General features: G+C 46.6%; 1 long non-coding RNA gene across 5 annotated transcripts in view; it reads left to right on the top strand.

The window, feature by feature from the left end:
- The window catches only part of LOC106036599 (uncharacterized), a 41,579-nt gene extending 37,048 nt beyond the window's left edge, over positions 1-4,531 (top strand). For 2 of the 5 annotated variants that reach the window (XR_010830008.1, XR_010830004.1), the window contains exon 12: positions 1,032-4,530. This is a non-coding gene — a long non-coding RNA (uncharacterized lncRNA). Of the gene's footprint in view, positions 1-1,031 lie in introns of all 5 variants that reach the window. The other 3 variants (XR_010830005.1, XR_010830006.1, XR_010830007.1) reach the window with 2 other exon arrangements.
- The last annotated feature ends 17,604 nt before the right edge of the window (positions 4,532-22,135 follow it).

The following is a 22,135-nucleotide window of genomic DNA, read 5'->3' as shown; positions in this document are numbered from 1 at the left end:
ATTGACTTAAATTAACTTTTGAACATCCCCAGGAAGCAGGAGCGTTTTCAGCTTTCAGTGTAGCCGGAGGTGAACAGGGCAGTATGCAGATGGAAAATAACTGCATATGTAAAATTAAAGCATACATGAATGATCTTTTTTGTAAGATGTACTAAGTACATTGAGACAAGATATGACCCATCTCTAACTTGGGTAGGACATAGATTAAAAATTGCAGAGATTTTAACATATTCCTCGAAGAACACTCTAAAACTAATGGTAGTTGAAAGCCAGCTGAAGTAGCTATTTTATCTGGCAAGCTTCCATGCAAAATTTCCTGCTGATGCTGGCTCAGACAGATGGAGATTTGGGGGGAAGAACAAAGTGCCACAGGGCTTTATTGGATGAGCCTTGAAAGATTTCTGCAAGCTTCTATCGCAGGGTTTATGAACCTTAGGCTTGTTAACTTCAGTGCAGTTTTGTTCAGTGTTTTAACCCTGCTTTATTTCCTGTGGCCCAGATGATACATTTACACATCTTCTGAAAATTTAGTGGGATGCTCTTTAAACAATGTGTGACTCTGCACAAGCAAGGGCAGAAACTTGCTGTTTTTACCTCGATATATAAAAGTTTGCGAATATCACTGTATAAAGTACTTTTCTCTTGAAATGTCGTCTTTGGTTAGATCATGCAAATTTAGTGCTTGGCTGTTGCTTCTGTAAGATGAAAAGTACGAACAAAGCATGAATATTTCATCATTTGTTTCTGCACTGGTCAGAAATGGTAATTTGAGCTCCAGACTGTAGAGATTTAGCAAGAAAAGAGTTGGACACTCAGAGGATAAAGACAGAAAAAAATGCATCTGACAGGATTTTTCCTTGCCAGTGCTGGTATGTAGACAAGTTGCCTAAAGGATATGAAATTGGGATAATCTAGTGAGGACACGTTTGGGCTGTGCTATTGAAGCAATTCTTGATCTGCAATGCATTTAATACTATAGTATTTTCTTAATTTACCTCTTGGCTTGTTGTGTTGGTTTGTTTGTTTTTCAGAGAACAACTGAAAGCACTGTGTCACCCCAGATCACAGGCGAAGCATCATACAGAAGAGAGCCTTGGGCAGTGCTCCCCTTCTTCTCAGGTTTAGTGGGCACCAACATCTCCCTCAGGACCTGAGCACTGTCCTGGAAAGGTTGTGAAGGGGAAAATATCAGCAAAGGCACTATAGCTAAGGGTGCATCAGCTTCAGTTCTCTTGGGACTTTCTTTATCTTTTTCTGAAATGTTCATAACCAGCTGTGTTCCTCACCTTTATGTAACTGGCCATCCTGTGAGAGCCCCCAGGGGCTAGAATTTGAAAATAACATTATTCTTTGTAACCAGGGCAAACTAATAATTTGATGCCAGCCTCAACCTTTCACGAATATTCAAGCGTCTGGTTTTGAGGACACATTATTTTGGGTGTGGGATATGCCATAGCCTCCATGTTATGGCCTATTGCTAGCATTTGTCAGATTGTTGTTGTTGTTGTTCTGTTTGCTCAACTTTGAAGCTTACAGAAATGTCTTAAGTTTCCAACAGGAGAAATGGTTACATTTAAAAAAAATATAAAGATTTCTCCAAATTTCCAGCTGTCACCCTTGGCAATCAGAGGGGGAGAGATTCCGCCATAAGCAGATGAAGCCTTTTTCAGTGGTTCAGATGCCGACTCTCCATCTCTTCAGCATCCAGAGCAGTCTGTCTGCAGTGGACTGGAAGTTGTCTCATCAGACGCACGGTGCAGCCTCACCACCTGACATGTTATGACAAGCTTTTAACTTTTGAGCGGCGATGGATGGAAACGTGTCACTGCTTTGGGAGCAGCACAGCACAGGCTGCCAAAAGTAGTTGATGTTGCAGTGGCATCAGCCCCTCCAAGGTAGACACCCGTCCCAGCCCTGGTGCTCCATGAAGGAAGAAGCCAGGATGCTTCAGGTGGCCTACACAGACCTGAGGCAAATTATTTGCTGCAAATCCCCGTATTCATACACATTTCTCAGGGCCAAATGCCAACAGTCGAGTTATTTGGGCTTTTCAGTGATTGTGTCATTTTGATTGAATATTCCTCGAGTCCCCAATTTTCTGACCAACATCAATCCCAATCAGGGCCTCAGAGTCTCCTATCAAGGCCAAGAAGCTAGTACAAAATTTAGAGCAAATGGAGAAAAAGAAACATTGGTGACAGGTCGCCTGTGGTTTGAAAGAGCAAGAGCTGTCCTTCCTGGCAGGCTGCCTTTTTCTATCTGCAATCTGTCCTACAAAGTGGATGGGAGATAACTCACTGGCAGATCCCTCCCCTGTACTCATAAAAGAGGTTTTAATTTACCGGTGTTAGCTTGGCACTACTGAGCAATATTGGAATGACAACTCCCATCACGCTCAATGCACTTCCAAAACATATTAATAAACTTATAAAAGGAAATGGAGCTGAGGATTCATTGTCCTTTGTATGAAGAAAAAAAAAATGCATGTAGGTCTTCAAGTTTAACCTGTTTAATGGTCACAAATATTTTGTTCAGATGTGTTACCTTCCATCAGAAAAATGTATAGTTTTCCCAAAGTTAACCTCCTGTTTTCTGAGAGAAACAAAGGAAAATTATCCTCTCTGTAGACAGAAAAGTAGTGGCACAAAGAGGGCAAGAGACCTGTTCTGCAGAGCTGGAGAAAAGATCGCTGATTATTAAGTCCTTTAATTTTGAGGGCAGATTAGCTAATGATGCAGTTTGCAAGAAAAATGCCCATATGCTGCTCAGAAGGTGTTGGGCTAATTTGTTGATAATTTAGTTATAGGACTTTCTACATACAGTAGGAATCAACACAAGAAAAACTTTTTGGTCTACCCATATCCTTTGAAGTTAAAAAAAACAAAACACAAAAAAATACCCAACTTAATAGCTCTTTCCCTGAGCCCCAGCATTCAGGGCAGGGCAGGATGGCCTTTGTTCTCATCAGTATGGTAGTGTTTAATAGAAATGTTAGAAAAATAGACATTTTTTTAGTCTTGTTTCCTGAAAGAAAATAATTGTTTTTTGTTTGTTTTATTTAAGTTTGTCCTGCTTTCCTGCCTGTCAGATCCTCTTTAAAAGCTTCTCCATCTGCTGGGCTGTGTTTCACACAGCACCAGCATTGCAGCCAGGGAAACAGAGGTTTGTAGTTGGTCCACATGGAGGAAATGTCCCTAAAATATCCTAAGAGGGTCACTCTGTGTTCTACACCTAGAAGAACAGGGTTAAAGATGTATTTGCTGCAATTAATGCCATCCCTGCAGTGGCCTACTCCAGTTTATAGTGGTTGGTGACCCAGCTTAAGGCTGCTGGCTCCTGGTGGAGGCCCCTGGTTGCCTGCGGCTAAGTGCAGTTATCTACCTTTCCAAACGGGCTGATGTCAAGAACACACTGGTGTTAGAAATGAGCCAAATGGGGGAAAAGAGAAACAGAAGTAGAGCCTTTGTGTGACTGATAGCTCCCATTTCAGACTCACGAAAGGATGATTTTTTTTTTTGGTGGCCCAAACCTACCCCCAGACTTCTACTCTGAGGCCAGAGGGCTCTTCCTCTGTCCTTTGTGGCGCGGATGGACTGGAGAGAGGCAAGAAGCAATTTATTTTTGTTAACTTTTTGTATTTAGTCACCGCAGGAGGTGGTACAAAGTGAGACTGTGTGAGGGTGGTGGCGCTGGTTTTGACTGAAGCTGTCTGATGAGTGCTAGAAAAAAAAAAGAGGGGGGGGGGAGGTTCTATGCCTGTGTGCTAATCCTACTACGCAGCCAGGGTTAAACCTGGGTACCTGTCAGCATGAAGCTGTTCCCCAGGCCTCTGTAGCACTGACTTGTGGCAGCAGCTTCCTGCAGTGCATAGAGCGCTGTGTGATCAGGCCTCTGAGTGCAGCAAGGCCGCACTGGCCTTGCCCTTGGTGCTGCCTAGGCCGGCTCTGAGCCACAGGTGGTGACATGGTGACAAACGCGGCATCAGCTTGCCGAAGCCCTGGATTGGATTTATGTGGCAAGGTTTTGGTAGCAGGGGGCTGCAGGGGTGTCCTCTGTGGGAAGAGTCCAGAACCCGCCCCATGTTAGATAAGGGCCAGTTTCAAACAGCTCCAAAGGGGCCTGCTGCTGCCCAGAGCTGAGCCAATAATTGATGTTTGTGCCTCTGGGAGAGCAGATTTAAGAAAGGGAAAAAAAATCTGCTGCACAACAGCAGCTTGGAGGGAGGAGTGAGAACCAGCCCTGCAGCCCCCAAGGTCAGTGCAGCAGGAGGGCAGGAGGTGCTCCAGGCAGGCAGCAGCAGTTCCCCTGCGGCCTGTGGAGAGGCCCCTGGTGGAGCAGGCTGTCCCCCTGCACCCATGGGTCCCACACGGAGCAGATCTCCACGCTGCAGCCCGTGGAGGAGCCCCCGGTGGAGCAGGTGGATGTGGCCTGGAGGAGGCTGCGGCCCACGGAGAGCCCCCGCAGGAGCAGGCCCCGGGCCGGAGCTGCAGCCCGTGGAGAGGAGCCCACGCAGGAGCAGGGGGTCTGGGGGGAGCTGCCGCCCGTGGGGGGCCCGTGCTGGAGCAGTTTGCTCCTGACGGATGGACCCCGTGGGACGGAGCCGTGTGGGAGCAGTTCTTGAAGAGCTGCTGCCTCTGGAAAGCCCCCGCAGGATCAGTTCGGGAAGGACGGCATCCCGTGGGAGGGACCCCACGGGGAGCAGGGGCACAGCGTGACTGTGAAGGAGCTGCAGAGATGAAGCGTCAGGGACTGAGTGCAGCCCCCATTCCCAGTTCCTCTGAGCCGCACAGGGGGAGAACATAGAAGAAGGTGGATGGGAGGGGGGGGGGGGGGGGGGGGGGGGGGGGAAGGTGTTTCTAATTTGCTTTTTTAGTTTCTCACTGCTCTAGCTTGTTAGTAATAGGTAATAAATTACATTAATCTCACTATGCTGAGTCTGTTTTGCCCATGACGATAATTGTTGAGTGATCTCCCTGTCCTTATCTCAACCCTTGAGCTCTTTTCATCATATTTTCTCCCTCTTTCCCATTGAGGAGGGGGAGTGAGAGAGCAGTTGTGGTGGAGCTCAGCCGCCCAGCTGAGTAAAACTACCACAGGCCCATGGCTCATCACTGCCAGATCAGGTGTCAGGACAAGGAGGAGAGCTGCACCACATCCTCACTGCAGGATTTACCACTGAAATTGAGCCGTACTGTGCATATTGTTGCCTGCACATTAGCACAGAGAGGACACGGAAACCCACTGAGTACACTGTTGTCTCCTGCCTGAAGTGTTACCTGGCAGCAGGTGCATTGTTGGCTGCTTTGGGAAGACTGCACTTGGTGTCCATCAGCTGCACTTTGTCTTATGGGAGTTTAAATACACTGGGTTTGCATTGATCCTGAGCAGAGCACAGTAAAGAGAGCGGCAGAACCCCCTCTGCAGACCATATGGATCAAGGCAAAGCTGGTTCTGAGAGCAGACACGTCTAACAGTGTTTTATCTTCCACTGCTAGAATTGCATCATCTCAACACATTTCAGATATCTTCCTAAGTCCCAGTGGCCTGACTGAAAGTGGTATGTTATCATCAGACCGGTTATGACCCTTCTGAAATGTGGCTCTTGAGAGCTGCTTCCGAGTTTTGTTTTGAGTACGTTCTTAATTAAAGCAGATTGGGGCTTTGGGGAAGGAGGGAGTGCAAACCATTTCCTAAAGCCCTTTCTCCTTGAATTTCATTTGGAGAAAATATACCTGAAGGATGATGCAGCAACTGGGATTGAGACTTCTCAGTGTTTGTTGGGTCAATTATACCTTCACAGTATGTTTCTGAGGGACAGTGGGAAATGCAGGAAGCCCAAGTGAGCCCAAAGTTGCTTTAAGGATTTGACATGGGAAACATAAGGCATGAACGTAAAGTCGCCGTGAAGTTGCTGACAGACTCTTCTTATTTTAGAAGTGCCTCAGAGCTGTTTTCTTCAATCATTTTGGTATGTGAGCTGAAAAAAAAAAGCCACTCAGGCTAAACCAGAGGGATAAAGTGCCCATTTTGCCACTGTAATAAATACCAGTTCAAACACAAATGAAATCATCCCAATGCAGCGCTCCCATCAGACAGGCCCTGCAATCTTGTGCAATAGCCTTTCTGCTGCCGCCTACACAAGAAGCCATCAGGCAGGAGACAAGGACACGACGAGCAGGTTTCCGCAGTAGTAAAGCGGAGCTGGTTTGATGGTTGACGCAGGATGACGCAAACACGGGCTCTGAGGAGGAACGGTACGAGGCATCTGAGTCACCTTCCTCCCAGCACCATCAGCCTTAGTTTAAACATAAAACAGTCATTTTGCAGATGCTGTTTTCCACTGCTAAAACTCTTTCTCATGGAGATCTAGACATATCTCTTGTGTAAATGATACCAGCTGGGTTCACGTTGTTGCTGGGCAAAGCACAGCCCTCACCTGCCTCTGGGTGGGGAATTTAGCTGGTCCAGGTGATGCTGACGATGAGTGTGTGGAGAGAGGATATAAATGCTTTCCCAGGAGCCCAGTTACATGGTATGGGAGTGATATAGTCTGTTTCTTCTGTACTGCTTATTTAAAAAAAAAAAAAAAAAAAGTTGTAGAGAAACTCATTGCTTTACCCATGATCTCTAGCTACTCTTTGCAATTTTATGTGGTTTCTGAATACAGCCCTAGAGCTAAGGACTCTGGCCCTGTCTCTGGGAGGGTGGTGAAGTGCAAGGTGATGGCCTGCCCTAGCTAAAGCCATGGGAGAGGTTGGGCTCCCTGGCCCTTACCATGGAGCACACTGGCAGTGTGGACCTGGGAGAGCATTGCCCTCAGCCCTGGAGGTGAGCTTCCTAACAGATCCTCAGGCTCAGAGATAAGGAAGTGTTTGCCTGTTTCATTGCCACCTTCCTTTTTTTCTTCTTCTGTGCCACCTGGAGAGGTGTGATGTAGGAAAGGAAAGGCTGTGGAGTACAGTAATTTGCGAGGTAAGCACTTGCTTCCCTTCTCCTCATCCACCAGTACATTGCCTTTACCCCTACTGCTGTAAAATAAATGTGCAGTGCCAGCTCTAGCTATTTTACCCCTCAGCACCTCCTTCTGTGTAACAGAAGCCCTGATAAACCATCTCTATGACTGTTTTGGGCCCCTAATAGCATCTCAGGAGGGTGGTTGTAAAGAAAAGGAGAAAGGTACAGATATGGGCATGGAGCGCTCCTCCATCTTTGCACTGATATACCTGGAAATAAAGAGGTTCATACAGGTTAGTTGCCCCGGGTGGAAATGAAGGCTAGCTCTGGCCGAGCACAGAAAGCAATGGAGAAGCTGGAAGCCCTCTCAAATAGTCATCAGGATAAAATCTCTGCCCAGCAAAATATCTGTTGGATTATTTGAATGTGGAGAACTTGCATGGGGATGCTAAAATAACATGTTTATGAGTCTTTTGGCTGAACTGAGTAACTAAAACTCAGGGCAGGTGTTGCAACAAGGTGAAGAAATTTCATGCTTTTTTGCACCTGCTGTAGGTTTGGCCCACTGCAGTAATGATAGAAAGACTGGAAATACATTTTGTTATGCTTCTCCTGCCCCCACAGCTTCTGAATGCTTTAACAGATGCACGGCAAACAGCTGTAAAGCAAAGCGTGTTCCTACCTGCCAGAAGCAGCAGCAGCAAATTTCTGAAGTTAGTGTCTTGTGAATGCCAAATTACCCTGAAAAGTGGAGAATCTGCAGCAGGCGCAGAGCACAATGGAGCAGATAAGAGAGACCAGGAGGCTTGGGGGTGATCAGACAGGTACAGCAGTAGTAACTGGTAAAGCCAGCTCAAATTGTTCTCCAGCTCCCTCCTTAAGTCGTGGTTTTCTTTGTAATTTTGTGCTACTGGTGACAGTGCAATGGGATGGAGATGGTGGGAAGGCTGAATTTCTAAAGGACCAACTTCATCTATTTTATCAAAAATAAATAAATAAATTTTAACGAGGGATGACCTAATTGGAACAACTCCTTGAATGCACTGCTCTGCCTGGGGACTGCAGCTCGCATCGAGCGCTGTCTCCTGTGGTCACTGTTAGGTATGTGCTGTGCAAAGCAGATTGGGCTACAGCGCTCTCTCTGCAAGGGAGAGCCTTTGACAAAGGATTTTCATCATGAAATGATTTTTTTGTCTCTGCTGAACATCGGGTGACAAGAGAAATGTAATCATCTCAGACATCTACTGTCTGTCTCCACTGCTGGCAGTGATTTGTACCTCTTGCATGTGATGCTTCCTCTGGGGAGGAAGGAAAATGCGTGTAATGAAGTAGGGGTTTTGGCTGATAATTTTTGTTCAGTCTTGAAATGGCTGTTTCTGGAGTATCTCTTGTTGAAGCCTCATTTCGTATGAGGTAGAGAGCTAAAAATATCAGTGGTATACCTGTACTGGCTTGAGATGCTCGGTGCTTGTTGTATAGACACGTAGGCAGGTGGGACATGTTCTTGCCATACCAACTTGGAGCTGCTCCTCACAGACCTGACCTGCTATAGAAAAGGAGCACTGCCTGAGGTGTGTGCTGCTCAAGTTGCCTGAGGATGTTGTAATGGTATTTTTGGCCAGAACCCTCTTGTGGAGTGATTGATGCAGTCGGCTCTGTGAAAACCATGGGGCTAGAGGATTTGTGAAGGGGAACAGCAGCAGCCCCTTAGGGTTTCCAAAGTCCTGGGCTGGTTTTGTCCTTGCCCTGCTGCTGGAGTCCCCAGGCTGCCCTTACATCCAGCCTTAAGACTTCCCAACTTGCAGGGGACAGGTAGGCCTTAACTGATTATAAAGCCTAGCACTCCCCAAAGTGGCATGCTCTTGCTTAGGGCACACTTGGGATGGCACAAAACTGGTGGTTCCATCTCCGGCTCGCAGAAGTATGTAGCAGCAGAGGCCGTAAATAATTTTTCTCTGAGATGAGCTGACACTTGGCTGCAAAACGGGAAACCATCCAGAAAGAAGGCGGCTGCCAGCCTGCTGATATCCTTCCCTGGCCAGCTGCTTTCCAGCAATCCGTTGCTGGGATATCTCATGCGTGTGCTTCAGTTGGTTATAAGAGCATATCTTTCCCAATGTTGTCTTTTAAGACCGTTGTCCCTTTTCTGGTCTCAGTGTTTGTAGCTGAGTTTCTAGGCCAGGAGTCACAAGGAAGGAGATCTAGAAGCCCCTGAGAAGGTATCTAATGAGGCAGATGTGCTCCAGCCAGGTCAAATGCCCAAGTACATCTTCCTTCACCCAACCCTAAGATAACAGCCAGTACTCCCTGGGCCAAAACAAACAAGCCCCAAACTTGTCAGCCCATGCTAGATGCTTAACTGAAACAAACTGGCAGCATCTTGCTCTTGGGGTGCACATTGGTCCCATTTCTTGAGCCCTGGACATCCTGTCAAGTTCCTTTTAGTTGCTCTTAGCTTGTTCGGTCTGGCAAATGTTAAGCTAATCCTAAAAATCTTTGCTTCTTAACAAGCACATTATGCGGCATCTCGATGGAAATTTAACGAGAGGCTGAGGAGCAGAGCTGACAAAGCAGTGACCTTTCCTCCACGGTTAGCCAGACCCAGTTCATCCTGAGGTGCTGAGATTAATAAATATGGTGCTTCCAGCCAAAAGCAAATGGGCCTTATTTATCTCATAGGGCGATTTTATTGGGATGCAAATTTCGTACTGCTGAACTCTTTGCTTGAGAGAAGCCTTGAGCTGAGACAGCACAAAGAATCACTGAGTTATCCACTGTTCCTAAGGCAAGTGTGCTCCAAGGTCATGGCTGGAGCAATCTATCCGAGCCTCGGGTTGGCCATCTGATATGACTTAGCAAATAACTTACTGAAGAGGAGGACAAGTTTTCTGTACTTCGGTTTTCAGCATGAAGTAATCTACAGATATTTTAATCAAAAGAAAAAAAGTTTATACCTCTATATTAATAAAGAGGAGCTGTTACTACAAGGACCTCTGAGCCATCTGTGTCTTGCACACTAAAATCTTCCCATTGTTCATTAAGTGCTGATGTTTAGCCCTTTGGTCTGCAATGTCTGTCCCGTTTTGCTTTAAAGATTTTTTTTTTTTTTTTTTTTTTTTTTTTGTCTGCAACTTATCTGACTGGACATGCTCTAGCCCAGAAAGCAGAAAATCTCTGAAGTTCACTTGATGCTTGTATTTGCTGCAGCGTACTTCTGGGCTCAACGCTGGGAAATGAGAGCAGGGGACTTATTTCTGTGGTGGCTTCAGAGCTTCCTCATTGGCAGTCATTACCCAGCAAGGGGAGCAATGCTGCCAGCAAGCAAGAGTTGGATGGATGGGGAGGGGCACTGAATGGCAAAAAAAGAAAAAAGAGTAAAATAAAAATCCTAGCATGGAACACAAATAGGGGCCAAGAAGACAACACTAAAAACAAAGGGCAGCCCTGAGATTAGAGGCATGGAGGTGAGGTGTGGTGTGAAGGTGGAAGGGTGAATGGGGTGGAAAGAAATCTAGGAAAAAGGTCTTTGTGTACAGAGTTAGTGGGGAAACTAGCATGGGGACAAAGCCCATGGAGTGGCCCAATGGTGTAGAGGCTGCTTGTCTGGTATTGACTTGGGTCAGTGGGGCATCTGCACCAGGAAAAAAAAGTGACCCCTTGTTGAAGTCCTGCTTTCTTAGGGTTAGGAGTTCAAAATTAGCCTTTATTTACTGCGTGCTGCTCAGACCTTGGCAGAGATGGCAAGAGATCAAACAAGAGGGTCAGAGTGGTCCACTTTGGCCTCTTCATCTTCCTGTATGAGTAATTATCTTCTCCAGAAGTCCTTCTTGGCTTTAGACAGGGGTTAAAAAAAAAAAAATCCCCTAAACATCAAAGTTAATGAAATTCTTAATACGTTTAAGAAATAAATTGTTGTATGTGGGGTCAAGTGAGGCAGGATTCCGTGTGCTGGCAGTCGGGAAGGGAAGGCAGCGGGCGGCGATGCTCTGGCGCGCGCTCTTTTGGGTGATGCCCAGCCACAGAAATTGGTGCTGTATTTCTGAGAGGCACCAAAGTGTGTCCTGAGCACGGCTTCATGTCCTGAGCGCCTAATTAAGCACAAGGCCTGTGGTTTTGCAGAGATGATCTACTGCATCATGTACCCTTTCTTTTTAATGGGTTTTACTTCCATAAATTAAGATGCTTTGGGTTTATACATCTTAAGGGAAGTCATTTAGGTGTGGCAGGTCACTTCCAGACACAGCGGTTCTTGTGGCAAGAGGTGTTTGTTTTTTTTTTTTTTTGGGGGGGGGGTTCACAAAGATTAATCTACTCTTTTAAAGTGCTAATCCTTCCATCTAAGCTGATGTGAGGATCCTACTCACCTTCCTATTACACCCCATTACCCAGATACATAAATCTGGGCAGGAAAAATCAGCTTCCAGCAGCTAGAAGCGATTCATTTTTGATGCTAGAAGGGTCCACGCAGGTTTGACATGCAGCTGCAGCAAGGTAACGGGAATTAAAGGGCGCATGTTAAGCTTGTGAGGCACTGGGATATCAGGGCTCTTAACGTTACAGTATAAATAATCTCTTACCACTCCATTAAATGAGAGGCTTTCAGGGCACGCAGCTATTGTTAACGATCACCTCCTAATCCTGATGTTCATGGCTTGGTAATTCAAGGTCTCCTGGTGATTTTTTTCCCAAATGCCACTGTTTGCAAGCGAGGGCTGCGTGGGGAAAGAGGTGCTGGGCTAAATTCAAAATGAGGCCCATGTGTGCAAAAGATCCCACTGCTGTTGCTCTGTGCTTCCTTATCCTACTTGGAGATAGAAGCTGCTGCACAGGGAAAGGAGGGAAAATAAAATAAAAAGCTTTCCCCAGCTTTAGCAAGCCAGCCTTTTGCTAACAGATAGAAATGTCTCTATCATTGAGACAAAGCCAAGTCCAGGAGACCTTGATTTTTTGGTAAGATGTTGAAGTGCTCCTGTAAAGGCTTAATTTCAGGCACTATCTGCAATCCTAATAATCATTTTTCTTCTGCAAAGAAATTAAATAATGATGTGAAGACTAGTTAAATCCAGCAAATATTTGCACTGCTGTAATTCCTTGGGAGGTACTGTGGCTGAAAGCAGTGCGGTGGTGGAAGAAAGCTGATAAATAGTATTCATTTAAACTTGCAATTAAAGGAAAAATCTTCATCTGATGCTTGAAACAGTTTCATGCAGATAGTCAAAATTGTCGGCACATCTTGTGGGTGCTCTTTGCTGTGCAGTGACCATTGTAGGGCCCTTCTGAAGGAAGAGGAGATAACTGTCCCCTTGTCATGCTAAGCATAACTTTTCACCTTTCCCCAAATCCAGCTCTCGCTGCTGTGTCCTTGCAGCAGCCCAGTTGCTGAGGTCCCTCGTGGGGCTGTGCCTGTGAGGTGTGTGTTTTACGGCTGTGATGGCTGTGTTGCTGGGGGACCCTGGTGCTGGCGGTCGAGTGCCCTCTCCTCCCCTTCAAATCATCTCCTCCTCTGAGCCAGGTGGGACAAATGCCTCCATGAAGCAGGGATCCAAGTTATGTGCAAGTCTGCTGGCTTTGCCAGACCTGATTTTATAAATATATTTATATGTATGTATACTTATCTACACATCTTGTTTTGGCTCTGTGCAGGCAGTTTGAGAAGGGGGATGGAAATAGGCCAGAGATGGGATTCGGACACCTCTGCACCCAGGCAGTGGTAGTGCACTGAAACACTCACAGCTCTGTGGAGCCTGGGAGCAGAGCAGAAGGAAAACAGCTCTTTGACTGAGGATACAAAACCCATCTCTGCTTTGCGTGCTCTGAAGGACAGGAGTATCCTGGCTATGCGTGCAAAATGCTGGACCATCGAGTATAGAAATGAAGGGATCATCAAATATAGAAATGAAAAGCTTACTCAGGAGCTGCCTTTTGGGCGATGCACCTACAGGTGTGGAGGTTGCAGCAGCAACCCCGGGGCTGGCCGTGCTGGGTGCCATCGGCCTGCAGCCCTGGCTGAGGTGCCACTGCAGGGTGTGCTTGGTCCAGAAGGTGCCTAAAATTGTGTTGCTGCAAATTCACGTGGCACTGTGTCTTGCAATAACCATAGGGATTTTGATCACAGATGTCATTAAGAACTGCGGGGGAAGGCAGTGTGAAATATGCAGGGGTGATCAGGTCCTGCATTGGGACAGACCAGGTAACTGCAGCAGCAATTATTTTTAATCCAAATCCACTGCAAGTGTCTTACCAATAGCTGCTGTTTGATTTCTCTGCCTTTGTTCGCTCACTTCAGATGAGCATCACTGAGTCCTGAATCAATAAAAAGCTTAATTTAGAAAGCTGGGGCCAGAAGAGAGAGTAAATGCTCTGCAAGAGGCAGAAAGGGTTAGATGGAGCAGCTATGAAATGCAGAAAATTACACACAGCCTTCAGAGACATAAACGTAATGCTATGTCAACATTTTAATTACCCATCTTGTTTTCAGTGTTGTGTGTTTGGATTTAAGAAAAACCAAAGCAAAACTCAATAGGATGTCCTGGGTAAATAAGGTCAGGTCAGGAGCACATTTTCTGCTCTGCAAATGAGTACAGTATAGAAATGTGTCTTCACCTTTGGGCATTTCTGAAGGAGGAGCTGGAGTGGGAGCTCAGCCCCTGCTTGTAGGGAGCACTTCTTGTGCACATCTTCCCCTCTGCCTTTTGGTGGTTCTCCCCCCCCCCCCCCCCCCCCCCCCCAATGGCTTTTGAGCTCTTCTGTGCCAAATGCTCAGAAGTGATGATTCTCAAGGTCTCTTTTCATTAGGTGCTGGGGCTGAGACGGGGCCGCGCTGTAGCCTCGAGCTCCTGTGACAGATTGGATAACTTATTGCAGCAAACAGGAGGCAAAGGTCGTGCGAGGCTCATGGGCTTCTGAAATCCGCCTTGAAACACTTCCTCCCCTCACCTTGCAAAATGCCCTCAGGTCTTCGTTGCAGAAAAGAAGGCAAAAATGTTTTCCTGTAGTGAGAAATATCTGTGCAATATCAGTCTGGAGGAGCTAGACACCACCCTGGTGGAATTTATCCTGTGCTCAGAAGCTGCCCTTTGTATGTAGAAGCGAGGAGCGAAGCCCTCAGTGCTACCATCTGGGCAATTTGACCTGCTGCATGGAAATAGGCTGCTGCCTGCCTCGGCTCTCAGCGGTGTGTAGCGGACAGTAACGAAGGGGATCCAAAGAGCACGCAGAGACCAGCAGTCAGCACTCTGGGTGCTTGTTTTTATAATTGCAGAGCAAAGCACTCTGGGGTTTAATTGTGCTCAGTGATGTTATAGCACCACCACGCTGGCCAGCCATCCCTGCAGAGGGGAGCAGCTCCTGTGCTGGCTCCGGGGGAGCATTGGCAACATCATCTCCCAAAAATTGCTTTTCTCTTCTGGCTTCCTTGAATCCCATGTGTTTCAGCTCAAGGTTTTCCCCTTTCTAGTTACAAATGAGTCTTTTATGAGCCCAAATGAGTTTATTACACCTTCTGAGTTCCTGAACCTCTAAAACTTTCTTATACTGTAAAATCTCCATTACTAAAATCATTGTAAAATCCTAAATTACTGTCTGTAATTGACAGACCTTCTGTTTTGACCATGTTTTTTTGGAGTCCTGGATGACAAGCTGAATTATTTTTTGTGACTTGCATCAGAAGGTAGCAAAACCATCACCACCTCTTTGACAGGTCTGTGTTTAAGTCTAGGCTACCTAATTTCTGTTTTGTAATAAAGAGGAGCACCAGGTGCCTCTGAACAAAATAGAAACGCTGTTAGCTGCAAGTGTGGATGGGAGCTGAGATGCAGCTGGATTTCAAGCACTGGGCATCTCTGCTTAGAAAAAGACCTGCAAGGAAGGAGTGCTGCCCTCCAACCATTCCTGCAGAAATGCAGGGTGAAAGGCATCTTTACCTCTTCCACGGTTTCATTGGAAGCATCTGGTTTAGGGTTGTCACAGTGCAATGCAGCATGGAACTGCCTGACCTAGTTAGCTGCAGACGAAGTGTGGCAGAGATGCTTTATTAGTTCCTGCGCTTTGTGGTGTTCTGTGAGATATCTCTAGGCATCAAATTCAGCAAAACAGGGTGAAATATAAAGCTCGTGATCAGTGCGAGAAGTTCTTTAACTGCGAGCTCAGTGTGCAGCTATCCTTTCTGGGCCAGCTGACTGTTTTCCTCTGAGGGAGTCAGCCCCTTCTGTGGCTGCAGCTACAGCTCGCTGGGTGCTGGTTGCTTTTGGCTAGAGCTGGAGAACAACAGGAACAGGAGCAAACAGCAATGCTCTGGTATCAAAAGCCTTTCAGACCAAGCCCCTTGCCCAGCTCCAGAGGGCGAGTTGCGTTGGCAGCCGGAGGTCTGGGACACCTACTGAGGCCGGAGACCTCATATTTAGGTAGCAAAGGCTAGGCTGGGGTTCATGGCTTCTTACTTGGGAGAGCTGGTGGCCAGAGACCTAGGGCAACTTAAAGTATTTTCTTGTAAGTGATTGTAAATGAGAAAACAAGCTTGTCTGCCTTTTTAAACTGGTTGAAGCTTCCAGGAGTTGCTTTTCAGGCATGTACCTCCTAGTAAAGGATAAGCCATATGGCATTGAAATTTCATTTATGAACCCCCCGAACTTGAAGGGGAGGTTTGATATGTCTCAGCTGAAGTGTAACAGTGTGAGGCTTTCTCTGCCTTCAGGATCCTCAGTTTCTCTCCTGCTATACTTTTCATTGCTGTGGGTAAGAATTCATAAAAAGGATTTGTTTCTATAGGGGAGCTGAATGCAAAGCAGTGGAGGGAAAGCTGAGCTGTGTAGATAAGTCAGGTCTCTGGTCAGATGGATGGAAATGCTATTGCTCCTACTCTGGTTGACTCTGAAGCTTTAGGGGGGCTTGATGTGGAGGGTGAGAAATGCTGGTGCACCAGCTGTGGATCTTATCTTTCACTCATTCTCCTATAGCTGCAATCTTTTTTATTAGTTTGTATATATTTTCTATGTTCCCAGGCTAATATATATGGATTTGTAAGAATTCCTGGGTAGGGATTATCCTTATGAACCTGTAGGGTGTTCATGTTTGAGCACGAATCCTACTGACCGAATGGTGATGCTCTGTGCAGCAGAGATGTGATTTATGCAGAGATGAGGGTCTTGGTTTTGAATCCATTTGGGCGCAGAGGCTCTTGCTGGAGAGGGTCTAGTTGCTAGAGAGATCACCAGGGTTTATATTTGAAGCAGTGCCTCGGGAACTGATGGGGATCGGCAGAGCTTTGCAGGAAAGTCTGCCCACTACCCATTTGCGTTTGTCTGCCTTTAGCAAAAGCTATCAAGTTAATGATAATTTAAATTCTCACTTTGGCATCTGCAGGTATAATTGCATAAAGCACTGTGCATTAAGTTGATTCCAAATCCATGCTTGGATGTAGAGCCTTCAGAAAGACTACATATGTTAGCCTATTTCCGACATACTTCGGCCATTGAAGATAGAAGGTTATTATGTCCTCCTCTTTCACCCTTTTCATTTTTTTTTTTTTTGTCACTTGAAGCGGTAATGATATACATTTAGAGTGGCTTGGTAATACGCTGGTACCAGTTCAGCTGCCAGTGATGTCCCATCAGTGTCCCTGGGAAGTGTATCCCCCACTACTTTTATGAACCATTTTGCTGACAGATCCCAAGTCTGCGGATTACATGGGTTGATCATGCTGGATAAATGAAGCTCACAAACGAATTGAACAGAAACTACTTCGATCCTGGTTGTAACATGCTGTAATTAATCACTGCTGCTGTGTAACACCTGGAACCCAGCAGGAGCCCAAATGCTAAGCAGGTCAGCCAAATCCAGCCTCAAACCTGCATGGAAAGCAAAGCCAGGGGCAGTTCTTACCTGCCTGTGCCTCGTTCTTATGCTGCTGGAGCTGTGCTTTTACTACGCAAAATACAACTTTTAAAAGTGCAACATTAAGGAGAAAGCTACCACTTTCTCAGCTTGAAAAGGGGAGACTGTCCTTGAAACTTTGCAAATTTGATCTTGAAAAATTACTAATTCCTGTGTTTGGCTCTCATCGCAACTGCAGCAGCACTCTGCAAATTTGGGGTTTTCCATTGAAAAGTGTTGTTTTTCCAGTTTATTTCCTGCGCACTGATAGCTGTGTCCAGGGGTTCTGCACTGCTCCAGAAAGCTTTTTGCCAGGCAGCAAGGGCAGCCCAGCCCGTGCCCTGCTGCTCCCAGCGCTGGGTTAATGCCTTCTCCTTTGTGTGCACGGGCATAAATGAAGCTCCTCCTGGGGAGGAGGTTTATGACACTAGTTACTAAATGATCAGCTGAAGAAAGCCGTGAAATGTTCTTTCACTTGGTTTAATCACCTTTGCCAAATGCATGTGCATCCCAGCACTGAGCGTGCTGTGGGAGCTGCGTCTGAAGGAAGGACCTGCCTGTATGTGCCTCCCCACTTTGGTTTTGGGGCACAGTGCTGACCTGAACCCAGTTTATCTATGCCAAAACACCCTGCGTCATTCACGAAAAGTAAAGGGTGGTTTTGACCTGAGGAAGGTGCTGTGGTCCTGGGCAGATCCTGCCTGCTGGGCACGGTATAGGTACTATTGGGGCCTCTCTGAGGAACCCCTCACCTGGGGCAGGTTGTGTCCCCTTCTTTCCAAATGTCCCCGGCCACTGCAGCTCCCCAGGAGCTTGGATGTGGCATCTCAGGATGCCCCAGGGCAGCTGAGGCAGGCAGGGACAGAGCTGCAGAGGCTTCCTAAGCGTGGGTGACGGATGCACAGAGCCGTACCAAATGGGAGAGATGGCACGTCGCTGCCTGTCGCTTTTCCCTTGTCATTCTTTAGTGTCTCCTTTAGAGCTGGGTTACTGTCCTTAAAGCCCCAGCCTTAAGGTTTCTCTGACTTTGTTGGCAAATCTTCTGCCTCGGAGATGCCTCCTCCTTTAATTCCTTCCCTGTCCTGTCAAGTTGCACACCCTTATGTATTTTTAAATCCTTCTTTGGCATTCGAAACTGTTCCCCTGCAAGGCCTCCTCCTACATCCCAGCCCTTCAGAAAGCGCCGGGGATGGGGCTGTTCTGGCTCTGGCTGGGACACCAGGTGCTGATGGCTTTTGGTGAATGGCTTTTCAGAGACTCGTTCTGCTGGCTCTGCCTCTTGCTTTTGTAGGGAAGGATGAATCTGGATACAACAAATCAGCAAGTCTTCTATCTTCTTGGGATGTATTTGTTGTGCATTAATCCCCTCGAGTCATGGTAACTTTGTTCCTCTGCCTTCTCCCCAAGCTACTGCTGCTCTACAGCGCGTTCTTTCTCTCTTTTTGTAGCCTGATCTTGTTTTATTTGGTTATTTATGTTCATCTTTCCCTTTTTTTAAAAAAATTGATATTGCCTTATTTCACTTTAGAACAAAAAAGGCAGATGCTTGCAGCTCAGCCCTGTGTTGTACAGGAGAAGTGGTGGCTGGTGTCGGAGGGGGCTCTCTGCAAGGCTGGAAGGGGAGGCCAGTCTCCACAGGCAGCTTTTGGCTGCTCCATCACACTGATGGGTTTTGGTACCAGTCTGGAAACAGCAAGTCCCTCATTCCAGGTTGGATCTGTTGTCCTTCTTAAAAATGTGCACTTTGGGGTGTACTTATAGGTTTATCCTCATGTCCTCCAGCCTTGGTTCTTACAGGGTTTCCTTCTGAAACCCCACTTTTTGTTGCCCTTTCCCTGCTAACGTCACCCTGTTGGTGTGACTGTGGATAGCCGCAGGTGACGTGATCCAGGTGCTCTTCACTGAGATCCCACTCTGATTTTATGGCACAAAAACCATCCGTGTGTTGTCCCTTCCCTGATAACACCGATGTGGAGCAACACGCGGGCACAGCACACAGTGGGGAGAGGGTTTCATCTGCTGGCGTAGCTCGATGCTGAATGCACGAGGCGGAGCCCCAAGCACTTGATCACCGTGTCAGGGTAAGCTGTGACGGAGCACGCTGACAGCAGCACAGTGGCTACATGACAGCCAGGATCAGCCTGATATACGAAGGGCTTAATACCTCCAGCAGCGACGCTGCCATGGAGCTGAGCCCCAGCCTGTGCCCAAGATAATCCCTGATCCAGGGAGAGCGTTGGTGCTTGCTCCCCGCAGGGTGCTCTCAGCAAGCATTTGGGGGTGGCAGCTGTGGGCCAGAACCCAGCCTTGGCTCCGCAGTACGGGATGAGTCGATGAGGGATTTAGAAGAAAAATCGTCGCAATGTATTTGTTGGCCTTGTTTGAATAAACCCCAAGAGAGGCCCACCTAAGGTGGCTGCTGGTGATTTGTGTTTTTAATAAAGAAAAGCAAGATGTCTTCACTTTATCTATAAATATGTTATTAAGAGGGCTCCAAAGGGAAGATAAATGTCGGGTTGATGTTTGACTAGCTGTTGCTAAATTCATAGATGTAAGATCCGTGTACGTTTAATGCCACTCACGCCTGACTTGGATAGACCATGAACAAACCATGCTGTGATCCTGTATCAGCCATCAGCATCAGGGCTGGATCTGACCAAGTGACACCCCCGACAGCAGAGAGGAGAAAAAAGGGGTTAAACTGTAGGCAGGAAGGGGAAGGCAGGAACAAGGCAGCAAACAATTGGCATCTGGACTCTGTGGACTAAAAGCTGGGGGGAAATATGGCTTAATTGAAAAATCTGCCCATTGTGTGTGGCTGCCGGCCTCCAGAGGGAAACAAAAAGAGAAAAAACAAACAAACAAAAAAAAAAAAACAGTCAAAGTGGGGAGCAAGGAACTGGGAAATCCTGCACAGGCTTAGGCAAGCACTGCCAGCAGCTCAAAGAGCCCTGGGCTTCAGCAGGTGAAATGCTGTTTGCAGCCCTGTGCGGGCACTGAGCCCTCCAAGGGGTCAGTTCTTTCTGCAACGCTACAGGTGTCCCCTGTGTTGCTTACTCTACCTGTTAGCTTTTCGTTCACCCAATTACTGAGCTGCTCCTCATGCGTTTTTATAAAATATTTGGATGTGACTGATTTGCAGGTGTTTTTAAGTGTGTCTCTTTGGGGTGTCTTTCCTTGTGTAACCTTGCTGTTGGACAAAACAAAGTCTAACGTGGACAGTGTCAAAGGCTAGGCAAGTAGCTAATTTTAGACTTTTAATAGTTGAAAGCATAAGACTTTCTCTTCCAAATTTGGTAAAATGAGCATGAAGCAATTGGTTTTGTCTGTTGTAAGGTGTCTCCAGCAATGGCCTCATTAGGCAGTAAATTTCTCTATTTTTTCTATAATGCTTTGGGGGGCATAGTATTTTTCTAATATATTTTTATATGCCTTTTGTAGCATGACTAATTGTTTTAGACATTTTATGGTGCAAACTAGAAGAGATTTTCTTTTGCATTTTCCTCTTCGGTTTGTCTTTGGCTCTGCTAAAGCAGTTGTGCTGATTCCGAGGTTTTCTGTGCACAAAATAAGGTGTGTGTGTATCCCTATTATGCTGGATTCCTCTAGCTGTGTTTGGAGCTGCTGCAGCATCTTTGTGACACTCAGATTTTTTGTCTTAATCCTGTTCTATTAAGCTCACAAGCAGTGCTGTAATTTCAGAGGATCAGAAAGCCTCGGATCAGGTCAGTGCTGCCATTGCACAAGTTTGTAACCCAAGCCCCAGTCTCTGTGCCCTGTGCTATCAAGAGCCCCTTCAAGAGGCTTTACCTTGAACTTCCAGAAAGGCTGCACTACAGTACCCTACCAGGAGGATGATGTTATTAGAAAAGCTTTTAACTAATTGTATTTAAGAGTCCCCAAGAAAAAGGGCTATGGATCACATCTGCTTCAGCACCAGCCCCAGCTCACCACTGGTGCTGCTCGATGGGATCGCTCCCTCGGTCCTCAAGGCATCCTCCAGGAGCTGGTTGGGAGCAGGACTGAGCTTGGCGTGGAGGGAGGGAAGTCACCGCCAACGTGGCAGCTGTTTGTCACTTCAGATGACAAGAGTGAGCAGCAGCTCTGTGGCAGGTGAAAGCAGCCCATGTCCCGCGTGGTCCCGTAAATGCTCACACATCTGCTGAGTGCTGAAAAGGCAATTCTAGCTCTGTATTCCCCTACAAACTGATATGAATGGGGAAATGCATCGACTTGATCTCGTGTGTATTTGCATTAAAAGTTAAGGATCCTCTGTTAGGATGCGATGGTGTGCAGCGCGCAGTCTGAGCATGTATTTTTAATGCAATCTATTTGGCTGTCATTCTAGAAAGTTACACGAAGATGGAGTTAGGGTTGAGCTTGTGTGTAAAGCACACTGCTGGGATCTTCCAGCCCCAAGAAAATGCACACTGCAGATTTTAAATTGAAACCTAAATTTAAGTTTCCAACATTTTAAAGAGAAACACAGAGATGTTAAGACAAATGCAAAAATAAGCACCCAAGCCACCGTAACTCTGCCCTGGAGTAGCGTTGAGTAGAAATGTTGATTTGTGACTAATCTTTTTTCACTATTCTCCAACTAAATTGGCTTAGTCATGGTTACTTGTCTAATTTGTGATGAAGGAAGAATTATGGTGGTTGGCTTCAATCCCAAACCAGAAAAAATGAAGTTGTTCCCAGCTCCCACTATTTGAAAACAAGCTCGCTTTCCAGATTGCCGGGCTTACTTTGCTGTTGGCTGCAGCCTCAGATCAGAGGGAAGCAGAGCTTGCTCTGGAAGGGGGGTGAAAAAGGTGAGTGATGTTGATAGCAGAAGTTTATGCTGGATTATATCAGGTAGAGGCTGATGGGGCAAACTGATCCGCAGCCAACCCAAGTGTTCTGCTTTGCCACAACCTTGTTCTGGGGTCTGGGGGCACCTCTTGTGTGTGCTCCCCCCGTGCTGCTTCACACCAGCTCCCACGACAGCAATCCTGCTGCGTCCCGCCAGAGCCAGCTTGCTCCTTGGAGAGCAGCTGCTCCTTTTAGGAGGAGAAATCACTCGTTAGCTTATTTCTCTCCACAACGTTACATTGCTCCTTAGAGTCTCTCTCTTTCAAGATACTCTCTGCTGCACTGGTACTTATTAAAGAAAAAAAAAATGAAAAATTCATATATAGAAAACTGAGACATAAAAATATTATGAATAACGGTGCAATAGTCTCTTCTTTTTTCTTCTTTTGTCATTTTTATAACCTCTAAAGGAAGGTTTAGGGAGCTGTTTTGTCTTTAGAGCATACAGTAGCCGTCT

Source organism: Anser cygnoides, chromosome 3 (assembly GCF_040182565.1).
Source record: "Anser cygnoides isolate HZ-2024a breed goose chromosome 3, Taihu_goose_T2T_genome, whole genome shotgun sequence".
NCBI lineage: Eukaryota > Metazoa > Chordata > Aves > Anseriformes > Anatidae > Anser > Anser cygnoides.
This window is presented reverse-complemented; position numbering and strand designations above follow the sequence as displayed.